General features: G+C 44.3%; 1 protein-coding gene across 2 annotated transcripts in view; it reads left to right on the top strand.

Annotated features, from left to right (window-relative positions):
* Positions 1–12,136, top strand: part of LOC120951419 (retinal homeobox protein Rx) — a 46,208-nt gene that overhangs the window by 14,594 nt on the left and 19,478 nt on the right. The gene's annotated exons all lie outside the window — the stretch shown is intronic.

The following is a 12,136-nucleotide window of genomic DNA, read 5'->3' as shown; positions in this document are numbered from 1 at the left end:
TAAACTAGGACGCTACTTGCCTCTAAAAATGGTTGATTTGTAAAAAGTACATGTAAGATTTACATGTTTTTCATGTTTCAAAAATTGTTCACCTGTTTTAAAATTTTCTCAAAAAAGTGTGATAATTAGTTTCTATAATTCATTCAAACTTTTATGTTCCATTGAATGGTCCAATTTTCATTTCCACCACAAACCCACGCCTGGCACTGTTATAATTGAGTTTGAACAACCACCTACCAGCGATGCTGGCACAACAACACTTCACCGAACATTTGGGCGAAAATTAAAAACTCTTCCAGCGGGACGCAACCACTTGCCAAACACCCTCATTATCGAAGTCGCACGTCGGGAAGAGAGGACTCGTCATGCATCTGTCAATATTTTCCGGTGTCAACTCCCGGCGCGTTGACGCACTGTTTGAGAGGTTCGTTTTTTTTTCAAACCAGGTCAACCCTCCTTCAACCTTCTTTGCAATGTGGCAAGTCGGCCGGTTGAATCAATCGTTTAAACACACGCTGGATTACAAAATCAAAGCAGATTTAGGGGCTAATTTGAGTGAAATAATAACTTGACTTTATGATTTTACTTTATTTGATGTGCATAATTATTTTATGCAAATCTCGATATTTGTTGTTGATTATTTTTGATGTCGAAGTGTCTTGCAAATCATTTTATGAAATATTGCACATTAATTTTCATTCCTTAGCTTTAAGACATATCTTGAACCTACAACTGACCTACACTTCCAGCCAAACTTTCAAGAGAAAGATTCAGTTTTGGAGCGTTTATACCGTCAATGTTACTTATCTAAACCAACCCCAGCTAAACGCACGTAGATGATATTTTTCGCACGCACAACCACTGTAAAACTCGATTGACAATAATGTACGCGGAAGGACCACTCCACCACTTTCACTCCATCAAAGCCTCTAGATGTAGTCGGCAAGAAACAAAAATAACAAAAAAAGTGAATGCTCCAACGTACACGTAAAGTGACAGCTACACCGCAAGCATAAAGGATGCACCCGGTCGCATCAGAGTGTGGCGCCCCGTGTACACTACTGTCAAGGATAATAACCGTACGGGGAAAGCTACGGCTAAAGTGACTCCGCGGGACATGTTCGCGATTTGCAATTTAGTGGAGCAACAATACCGGCAAATTGAGGAAAAACTATCCCACTTCCATCGGCTGGAAATGGAACGGGCGGGTGTGAAAAAACGGGAGCGAGCGGTAGTCGGTTTTTGGGATTGGGGTTTGGAATGATGTTGGCGATTGGAAGGTGCTGGTGATGGAGCTGTTTAGTCAATACTGGCACTCACACAGACGAACACACACACACACGTGCGCAGCACTTGGCTTCAGCGGGCCGGGAATGGCAGCGGAGTTGTTTGTGGAAGTGAAATTGAATTTCGCGTTTCACCGGAACATAACCTCAAAGTGACGTTTCGTCACAGGAAACATTATCCACCGCCATTCTCGGTTCACTCACTCACGGGTCACGTGGGTTTGCACAAAGAGCGCATTCCGGCTGCCGATGCAACGGGGTCCGAAGAGAAGGTGGAGTAGAAATCGCACCGAATTAATTTTCGTTTCCCCTTTCTGCAACACACGTGTCGTTTTTCTTCGTGCACGTCGGGAGGCACGTTCTTCAACGAACCCGGGCAGAAACCACTAACTCGTGGTCGGCGCTGCCTGGTTCGTTTCATGAGTCAATTTTTAAACTGACTTTGAAAAGTTTAACAACACCCATTGGACAAGGATTTTCTTAGCCAAACGGATCCCATTCTAAGCTCGAAGCGTGGTTAGTACTGTCACTTTTTTCTGCGTGATGTGTTGTGGCAAAACAATCGGCCGTATCGGGGTGGTCGTTCGTCGAAGAACGTTCGTCGCTCATGAGTGGACAGGGTTGTACCACTAGATTGGACAGAACAAAACCTAGACGGTTTTCTAATTTTTGATCATAGAGGGCTATGAAATGAGTGAAAATGAGCGTCGCGGCGAACGTTCCCGGGAACGAACGACCACCCCGATACGGCCGAATATTTACTTTCCACGGTCAACGACATGCAATAAATTGATGCTGAAAGCACTCCCATCTCCTGTGTCGTAGGATCCTGAATTACGCGAGGTAAAAGGCGGCTAAGGGTATGATCGGAAGAAGAAAAAAGCAAAAAATCAACCATCGTGTTGATCGAATGCCACGCTTCAGGTTCGCTCACTCACGTTTTGCAACTAGAAAAAAGACATAATCCAATTTTGGTTGAATGTTATTTATTCAAATTCAATTTACCAGCGCTTGGCCAAACGGTAGACCGGGCGCGCATGTGCCGAGGCGTAGCAAAAAAACGAAAGAAATATCGTCACGTTTTACAATTCACTATAGAACGAAAAATAATAAAAAACAGCCTACACTAAACGAAACTGTCAGGCATGGGATGAAAAAGCAAGAACATCAATTTTGGTCGTAAAATCACACCGAACAGCAAACAACTCCACCGAGCTCAGGTGGGTGTGAAGTTGTTGTGTGAAAATGTCCTAAAAGTGAGTAACAGTGTGCTGCGTGTGTTTTTTTTCTCTCTCTCCCGATGTTCTTTCAAAAAGCCATTTGAGCTTCAAAAGTTGGTAAAAAGCAATTTCAATCTCGGTGTCGCTGCCAAAAATCGTTTAGTGATTGTGACGAATGATGTCGGGGCATGCGATTCATTCGCGCTGGTGTTTTGTTACACTTGGTATTGTTTGGTATTGTTTGCACAAGCCTATGGGTGTTTCTTCTTTCAACGCCACCATTCCAGCAAGCAGAGCAGATACGAAAACGAAAATAAGAAGAACTTCCAAAAGTCACGAATAGTTCTATTTTCAATAAGGAGCCATTAGATGTACACTTTTGATTTATATTCACCGGTTTAGTAGATGCAATCATATTTTTCACTCCCCTTTAACCCGTGTGTGGCTAACGGTTGTGGTTAATTGGGCTTTGTGATTTTTGTCTTTTGCTCTGCGGACCTTCGTGTACAACTAACATTCAGAATAAAAAAGCTACGGTGCGTCTTTTGCTAATGATGAAGCTCGTCGAGCTGAGGTGTTGTATCATTACGCGCGCACGTCCGCTCTCGTTCGCTGTATGCATTGTCTGGTGATAATGATTAATTATGGCTGATGAGTAATGCTGTTTTATGCTCTTTAAATAGATACAGCAGGCAAAGGGTGGCGGCCAGTGGGCACTGTTTTGTTGGAGGGAAATTTAATTACATACCCTGCCGCTGCTTTCCACCCTCCCATCCGGACCATCGCTGCATTGATCAATCACAGTCGATAAGCGATTGTGTTCTGCGGGCGCTGCCTCGACCATGGCACAATTAAAAATTACCTCCAAATGAGCTGGACAGACCCGGGAGCTGGGCAGAGCGTAACGTAATATATCGATTGTCCCTTTCGTTTGGAATCATTTGAATAATAACGCTCCTCCCGCTACCAGTGCCTGTAAGCCTGGGTGTTCAGTGCGGTCAGTGGGGCGATCGATCGCTCACCTGTCACGTCAAATTAGCATAATAGATACCGAAACAATTATAACAAATTATATTTCCCAGCTTACAGCAACCGTGTGGCGGGTGCGCGGGTTGAGAAGGAAGGAAAAATAACACGGTAATTGACCCCTGTTATCAACCAAAACCTGGCTGCAGGTTTTATTTATTTGTTGCCTCTTTCTCTCGACTATGTGGCCCCCGTGTAACGGAACTGGGGGTAGTGTGCCCTAAAGGATCCACAGGACACCCCGCAAAGCCAATTAAGCCAACGCAAATACGGTGCATGTGCATGCGATGGGGTCTCGATTGGTGCATAGAAAAAGCTTTTTTCCTTCATGCAGCCAGCGGAGTGCATTAGCGGGGAGGGGAAAAAAGTGGGAAGTTTGCTCATGCCGCTTCGACACGCGTCCCTGACCACTTCACATCGTTTAGCAATCACGATTAAGCCGAAGCACAATTGAGTTTAATTTAATTTAAATTGAGCTTTGATTTAATTTCTGCTAACCAAAGAGCTTCCACCTACCGAACGCCACCAACTAGACCCCTACACCATTTGGTTGGAAAATGCAAAAGGCTCCAGGTTGCATTGTATGCAAAACCTCCATTATGAAAATTGAAAAAGTGCACCACTCCGACCCGGCGGCCTCAGGAAGCAAAAAACAAACTAGAGAACGATTCCAGGAAATGGAACCGTACAGAAACACACGATGCACATGTGCCGACTTTCTTTCAATTATTTCCACCACCGACGATGGACTGCAATGAGTGTTTGATAGTGCAGCAATTAGTGGGACGCTTACAAAAAAAAAAACTGCTGTTTATACATGCACATTCCTCGCTCGATGGTCGGTTTCGTGTAGCTCTGTTTGCTTAGGGACAGCGCTAGAAAGGGATAACGATGGTACTGGTGGTGCATGCCGTCCTGATCACGATACACGTCTGTTATTGCGCTTTTATTTGCGACCATTATCGACCGACCCTGGCCCTCAGGTGTACGGCGGGAACGGTCTGGCGAGCGGAGCATGAAATCAAAATTTAATCGGTTAAAGGACACAGTAATTAAATAGTCATAAATAATCACATTCAAGCGCGATCACGGAAACGCAATCGAAGCACCTAGCCATTCAGTTTGTGACGGCGGACCTGGTTGTGACAGCGTTAGCAGCAAACGAACCAGACGGACCCGACCCGTACGGTGTAACTTGCAATTAAGTTGTCCCTTATCCGCTTTCCCATTTACGCTCTACCCCAAATAAAAAGCGACACAAAGTTTCACATTTCACCAGCGTGAAAATGCGTATGCGAAAGGAGTTGCACATTGGGCTGTTAGAGCAGAGGGGGGAGAGAGGGCGGAGAGTCGAAGGTTGTTTTAATGGTCTCTCATGATAAAAAGCAATTCTCGGCAGCAGTGCGGAGTAGTGTGCCGGCAGTCAGTCGGTTGAGCAGTATGGGTTTGTGCTGAACGGCACACTTTAGATAGCATCTTCAAATAGTTCACATTAGTTGAAATAATTAAATTAATTAGTGTCGCCCCATTTGCGTGACAGTCTGCGAACGGGACTGTCATTGTACGGTATAAGATGAACATATAAAGTTGACTACACGGTGGGCATTATGTCTGCGTGACACGAGATTTGGTGACACACTTGTTTGCCCATCGTCTAATGGTAGAATTGCTAGTGCGAGAAGGACTATACTTTTGCAATTATACTCTACCGAGCGTAAAGTAATAAAAATACAATGTTGTAGTAGGTTCGTTGCAGAAGTAAAATGTGTGTACCATAGAAAACAGCAAACACAAGAACCGCGAACTCGTTGCATATTTCGTCGTGGTTGTTTGTTTATTTTCCAACCTGAAAGGATGACCTTGCTAAACCACACTTTTCGAGGAAAGTTTGTACGACTTTTGCTTCTTTAACAAAACATTAATAGTGTGTTAAGTTAACTGTGTTAGTTAACTAGTGATGGATAAATACCATTTTTTCCGGAGTCGGATCGATCCGAACTCATTCAAACCTCGGACTCATTCGGACACATCCGGAATCATCCGTATAGATTCGGACTCGACCGGACTCATTCGGACTAGTCTGGAATCGCCCGGAACCCGGTTAAGATCCGAAGTCAGATTCATATTTTGAGCATCGGAGTCGGAGTGGATCCACGACTTCATTCCGAGTTACCGATCATTAGTTTAAACTATTGACGCAGTAATATTTTTTTACAGAATACAGAGGAACGCCGTTTATGCGGGTTTATGCCTTTTATCTGGCTGTCCGTTTATTCATGTTGTTGAGAAATTAGATTTTAATACAAAGATCAAATTGCGTGGTGAGGAGGATATTTTATCAAACCGTTATCAAAGCATATTGTCATAACAAAACATGCTAAAATTAATCGTAAATTTCAAATATTCTCATTGAAAAGACTGAAGTTGACAAATAATGGATAGGTTTTACCAAAACACACTTTAACCCATTATCCTTGTTATTCGAGTATCCGGGCGAAGTCGAGTCCCAATGAGCCTGGATAAACATCGTTCCACTGTTGTAGCTTTGGACAAAAAATAAATATGTTTGCAACGCTTTGTTACTAGTTAACAACGTTACATGAACTTTGATGTAAGTGTATATGCTATTTTTATCACCCAAATAATTGATAAAAATATAAAAAAATAGCACAACTTTATAAAAAACGAATAATCTTTCATTCTGAAATATTCATTTGTACGCATCATCTTTCATTCTGTAATAAACAATGGTTAATAACACCACATAAGAAATCCAAAATATCATGTGCGCCCTTAAACATGTGCTTAAGATTCCATAAATTCCATAAAATCTTCAAGTTTTTACCAAAACAAATAAATTGCGAATGATAATGACTTCAAAAGTGGTTGAACAATTTCATTAACAACTTTAGGAACTAAAAATGATTGATTAATCAGCACTATTAAAAAGAACTATTTTTCAAAGATCCAAAACATGCTCTACCATGCAATGCTACAATTCAGCAGCCAACAACTGTCACCCGATCACTAACACCACCAATGCGGTAATCAATAAAAGTGTCACCAATTAACGCCGAAAGCAAAATCGCACTTAATCAATCGTTTCGAGAAATCTGATTAGTTGTTAATTTACACACTTAATTGGAGCGTTTTTGTTGGCCTACATGGAGACGAGGAAGATTACGGGCAGCCAAAAACCCCCGAAAGCGCAACATCATTACCGTTTTCCCGCGTGTGATGCATCCCGGAGGAACACGCGTGGGACACGGGCGACTCGCGGGCGTTTCGATGTAATCTGCTTCCATCACTCAAACCCACCACTGGCGGGTGGGGACGGTCGGTAAATCCCTCCCGCGTTTCTGCCGAAGCCCCAGTAATTTAGCAGCTATTTGTCTATCGAAGAACGGATTACAATTAGCGGAGCTGTCACTGTCACGTGAGTGGCTGCGCGTACGCGTTGCTCTCCAATTCTAGCGCGCGCATCGCAGGGACGTGATCGGATCTTATCGAGTTGCCTGAGATATCTGTCAAGTGGTTTTCCATTCATCCCTACGCATCCCATTCGGACAGGTAAAGGAAAGCTGCTATTAATACAGCCGCCGAACCGAGAATAGAAAGATGCACACCGGGGAAGGGGGCGAGCGGGAAATTCAAACAGGAAAATAAAGGGAGAATCTCGAAACAGAATGGATCCTTTGCTGGAGGAAGGAAACAACAGAAAAAGTCAATCAAATCGAAAGATCAGAAGACGCGGAGCTACGTAATGCCGAAGATGGATCCAATTTCTTCTCACCCCGGCCGCACGCGAGGACATTCGGATCGAAACGGAGAACGGGAAATTGAATAATCCGACTCCGTCCCTGCCCGCTCGTCTCTGTTGCGGAGCCATGACGCCCACGTTCATTGGGCATTCGTGCCGGCTGGGCAGACTCGTCTCGATGGAATGTGTTTTTCCGTTCTGTTCGAGTCGAGATCTGACCCAAGTTTTATTCCTTTTTTCCACCATCGCCTGTCGTTAACTGCTCGGGCGGAAGATCTCAACGTTTGCGTATCCCATGGCTCCGGAGACGGCGGGGGTGTTTCACGGTTATTTGTTTCGATTCCACATTTCCTCCGCAATATCTTCATTTAACGAGATCGATCGAGCGAAATGCGATTTACAAAATTTCATAACGTTAATCCCACCGTTTGTCTGTTTTTTGTTTACCCGAGAGCGCGGTGTGTGCGGGGGATTATTTGGCTCGACGCATAAGAAAAGAGCCCAAACCTCAGCCCTGGAAAGGGACAAACAAACGGAACGCAGGACAAATCCAGATTAAATTACGCTTGACGGGTTATTGGGTTGCGTTGCCGCAGGCACTTGAGCCTGCAGAGGCGCAAGGTTGTACGCCAGCCGCACGCGCGCCGTCTGCCCTCCGGGAAGCAATTTGGTTGACGTCGCCGTCGCCGGAGTGAAGGGTGCAATGTTTGAGGTTTTCCCCGAACGGCTTTGCGCGAAGGAAAACACATGTTTTCTCTCACAATTATGAGAGATTAGGACATTTGTCACGGTACGCCTAATGATGTGGGCTGAGAGCTTTCTTTTGTGTTCCATGGTAGGAGTTGATGGAGGTTAAACCAAGTGGGCTGAAACAAGAGTACCTCATAGGTTAACATATGCCTTTTTATTTCGTTTAAAACTTTGCTGAAATAAATCCAAATTATTCTCAAATTTTGTATACAATTAACACATAAAAAATAAGCACATATTGTACAAACTCGTTTTCATATTTGGCATTTCTTGTACATATTCTGATTTATGCTTGGGTGTGGGGTATGCTCTTTCTCCAAAACTTCCTGAACTTAGCATCGTCTTAGCACCGACATCTTATCCCGACAATAGGTCCAATTTGTCTCGTAAATTGAACCACAATAGCAAACGGTTACAAAATCATGAAAAAAGGGCGCTCCCAAAACCGAGATCCTTCGCTCGTCTCGCGCAATCGTGCGCATCGGGGCGTGCGTTAATCATCTCCCTTACTCTTGCTAACCGCTTCTAACAGGGCTGATGATAGAGCAGTTGTGGGGTTTACATTAAATGGCACGGAAAATCGATCAAAGTGTGCGAGCGAAAGGCGAATAGCGGTGAGCGAATAAGACCGGAATACACAAACGAGCGGCAAGGTTGGAGAGTTTTTCCCATTGCTTGGAGCGCGGTGGGTCGGATCCGCAGCATCCAGCCGTGTTTGATGTAGCCATCGTACATCGTACGATGCTCGGCAAAAGAAAATGGCTGCCGTTGCGCGCTGGAGGAAACTCGACGCGCTGATGCTTTGCGGCATCGTACGGGCCCCGTCGAAGTGAACGTAGCACAATGGTTTACCGCTTAATCGACGGGTAATCAAATTATTCCTTTTAATGAACGCGTTCACGGACGGTAACGATGGAGTGTGTTTGCGTGTGTATGTGTGTGTGTGTACGCTCTTGCCCGTGGTTCTTGTGCCTTTGGCCGGGCGAAACTTTTCCACTGCTGTAGTGTCAATTAAGCCGAACTGTGGACACAAACGGTCCAGCAGGAACGGCAATATTGCCGATTCAGCGACCCACCGGGACGGTGCGCAGGTGCTAGAGCGAGTCCGAAACAAAGTCCTGCTCGGTTTGGCGTTGATTATTTAATTTACTCATTCGATTTCAGTTCAAACGCCTTGTGCGCCGTACGCGCACTCTGTCACCAGCAGACTCAGAGGCGGCCATCGGGCAGGATGCAAGTAAACCCGGGACGATGCCACCGACATCCCCGTTGGTACGATGGTGCACCGGACCCGCCGGGCCGGACCGATCGGCGGTGGTGGAAAATTAATTCCAAAGTCCCGATACGAGTGACACCGTTACAGCTACACCGGGCACACCGACCTAATGGGCCACCTGCAGCGATGTGCATACCCCACCCTGTCACTCTCCTGGTGAAAAGGGGTGGTACGACGAAAATGCAGCGCATAATTATGTTTCAATCGAGTCCTGGTTCGCGCTTTCGAGCGCACACCGGTATCGCTACAGGAACAGGGGGACGGCGGTGCAATGTGGAGCGAACGGAAATTGCTATTTAATTAGCTGGCCGAGGGCAGCACTGAGCAGGGTGAATGTGTGTGTGTGTGCGTGAGAGAGAGAGGGTGTTTGCGTGAGTGAGTCTTTACGGGATTGGGAACGTCGTCCAAAAAACCGCACTATTCGTTCACTGCCCGAACAGCCCGAAGTATTTGGGGTGTTTCAAGCGTTGTGGCTATGGAGATTTAAAAACTACCGAAAGCAATTAAGGCTTTCGGAACTAGCTCGTATGTCGTTGAGTTGGGACCGTTCTTTTAGTTCGAAAAGGATGGACGGGAACAAACCGGTCGGGCTGGTTTTATTGTTATGCAAACTGTAATTGAAATATATTTGCTGGTCGTTTGCTTCGGTTTAATATCATTTAAGCATTACAAATAAACGGACATGTAGCTTAAATTACTTTGGATCTGTGACAGAACTCAACCAATTATTTCAAAAGAACAGTAGCACTGACTTGATACTGACTGAATAAAAAACACTTATTCATCTCCACAATCTCCATATTTCTCTGCAAACTCTTACTTATTTTAACCGAATCGAATAAAAATATTAAGTTTGCATACTCGTATCCGTTTAAAATACAAAATAACCTGAACAATTAATTATCAAATTTGTACAATTTGTTTAATATCAGGGCGGTTTTGAGGTATTTATGAGGATAGTTTATTTTATTCAAACCCTATGATCGTTGCAGTAATGAATCGGTATTGCTCTTGTCTGAAGTTAATGAATCAAATAATCAATCTTGATCTTTGGTCACAAATAAAGCTCGTGCGATAGGAATTAGCTCATAAAATATCCTGTACAATCTCACCAGTTAACCTCTCCATCAAACCGATTAACCGTGCTCTTAACGTCGCCTGTTTATGATGCTTAACTGCCGTTTTATCGAATATTTAACATACCGCTTACTGTTCGTACATTTCTTCAAGCATGGCACACTGGCGCTTGCTAATTTGCATGTATACACAGCAATGTTCGCGCACTGTAGCGTATTTTACTGATTATTCAATGGTGAAAATTGCAATCATAAAAATCCATATTTATCTTCGATCGAACAAGTTTGTTGAATGAACAATGGAGAGCTTTGTTTTTATTATATCACGATTACGTACCATACGCAGCAGAACCTAATGCTGCGTGGACGATATCATGAAATTAGCAAGAAGAAATAACACAAGAACCTTTCTTCTTGGTAAGCACGTTGGCGCATTCATGCATCGCCTAAAAAGCGTTTACATTTACTCATTTCCTTCACGAGCTGGGGCACGAGGAAAAAGAGGGGGCGCGTGATTGTTGCTAATAAAATTACCCCACCAAGCTCGTTAGCAGCGCTTAAGTTAGTATTTAACGCGTACAGTGTAGAACGAAGAAAAAAACCCACCCACTGTACAAGGCTCACAAGTTTACCTACCACACGTGTAAGTGTGCACATGGCAAAGCGCACAACGTTGAGAATCGATTTTGCTTTCTTTCGGCTAAGCTAAGGAACAGTTGGTCCTGCACGTGTCTTTTCGTACGTGTGTAGCGCCGATGTACGTCGCTTCCGGTGGGACTGTTTGATTTTGGTTATGGTAAAATATGACAACGTCTGATAGGAACGGAACGGAGAACTCGCTACGCAATTCGGGGCGATTCGGGCTTTTTTTCGCTTTCCTTCGCATGCGAAGGTATTTGCAGGACAAATCGTTTCTGGTGCACCATGTTCTGTCCCAGTTCTTGTTTGGAGCCAGCTTACGAAGGGGGAGATTTTTATATGTTCAATGCCAATGAGGGAGAGGGAACGTCAAGAGAGGCGGCATGTGTGTAAAAGGAAAAGTATAATAATAATATGTTTTGAGGTAAGCACACGTACACCGGGGTCGGTTTTTTTGTTCGTTGCAATTTGAAATCGAAATTCCATCATCCATTTCCCTCCCAAATGGTTCGCTTTTGCATGCTTCGCTGGCACAGGCAAGCGTAACAAATGGAGGATATAACTTTCCTGTGTCATTTTGTTTTATTACACGCTAGCGCTTTATGGGAGTTTAATACGCAAGCGGTCACAAATCGATGCCGCGGATGCCGGCAGTGGAAGTTACTTGCGACCGGCGGTCATAATACTACCATGTATGTGGAAGGAGAGGATCGCGCCACCACAACCACCAACGAATGTGTGCCCATGTGCACGCTTGCATGCGAACACGTTGACTTCGAAAAGGACAATAGCATCTTCGTTTTGCCGTACAAAATGATTATTCATAAATCACGAAACATTCGTGCAATAATCGGGTAGTACAAGACTGGCCGGAGGGTGGGAACGTTATGCATGTTTTTTATTGAACTAATTCCACAGGAGGTCTGTGAAGAAGCTTGGATTGCTTTGGAGACAGTAAGAGTCATATGCATGGACTTCCTTCAAAACTATCCTAACTTTTATCAACATTAAAGCATGTGAAATTACAACTAAAGATTGTCTACGTTTCACAAATGTACAGCACCTTTGGGTGACTGTTTCATGATTTCGTATCGTCTTACTCC

This window comes from Anopheles coluzzii, chromosome 2 (assembly GCF_943734685.1).
Source record: "Anopheles coluzzii chromosome 2, AcolN3, whole genome shotgun sequence".
In the NCBI taxonomy this organism is placed as follows: Eukaryota; Metazoa; Arthropoda; class Insecta; order Diptera; family Culicidae; genus Anopheles; species Anopheles coluzzii.
The sequence above is the reverse complement of the archived record's forward strand: the minus strand, read 5'-3'. Positions and strand labels throughout refer to the sequence as shown.